This window comes from Tupaia chinensis, unplaced genomic scaffold, assembly GCF_000334495.1.
Source record: "Tupaia chinensis unplaced genomic scaffold, TupChi_1.0 Scaffold000132_1, whole genome shotgun sequence".
NCBI lineage: Eukaryota > Metazoa > Chordata > Mammalia > Scandentia > Tupaiidae > Tupaia > Tupaia belangeri.
In genome coordinates, this window is record NW_006159601.1 from 113,643 (window position 1) to 114,378 (window position 736).

The 736-nt window shown below is 49.5% G+C and overlaps 1 protein-coding gene across 1 annotated transcript in view; it reads right to left on the reverse strand.

The window, feature by feature from the left end:
- The window catches only part of UNC93A (unc-93 homolog A), a 29,259-nt gene that overhangs the window by 27,990 nt on the left and 533 nt on the right, over positions 1-736 (reverse strand).

Genomic DNA, 736 nt, shown 5'->3' on the forward strand with positions numbered 1-736 from the left:
TGCTCCTCCCGCCTCCCCTGCGGGCGTGGTGGAGCTCGTCACTGCACAAGGCCTGCCGTACAGTCGCCCAGCCTCGGCCTGTCCGGGGAGATCCTCGCCCGCCATGGGAGGGACCTGCCAGCTAGCTGCAGATAGACAGCTGCAGAGTGCTTGAACTGCTTGAGAAACGTCAAGGCTGCTCTTGAAAAGTTTTGCTCAGTTGAGAATAAAAGTAAGATGGGCTCATTTTCCTGAAAAAGCATCGTATTTGTGTGTGTGTGTGTGCGTGTGTGTGTGAACAGGCATAGATGCCATTTATAAACGTATCATGCTATACACGTGGGGAGACTGCGTGGGACCCTGCCCTGACAGAACTGTGACCTCTGCTCCTTCATCGCAGGTACCTATGTACTCTATGTATTGTTTTCATGTTTTACGAAGAGTATCTAATTTTAAAAAGAATGACAATTTTTAAAGAAATGGACTTTCAAAAAATAAAATAAAAAAGAAGAAGAAGAAAGAAAGAAAAAAAGACTTTCCAAAGAAATTCTAAGAAGAACTCTGCAAGTTCACCTGAGTGCCAAGTCACTTCTGGGCCAGCTGTTTCCACAGTCAACTGCTTGCCAGAAGGCTTCTGAGCACCCCACCCAGTGCCAACAGGCAAGCACCTGGGCAGCCCAGGTGCAGGTCCCCGGAAACACCCATGCTGCAGGGAGCCCATCAAGCCACCACTGTGGCTTGTGCTACATACCACCGC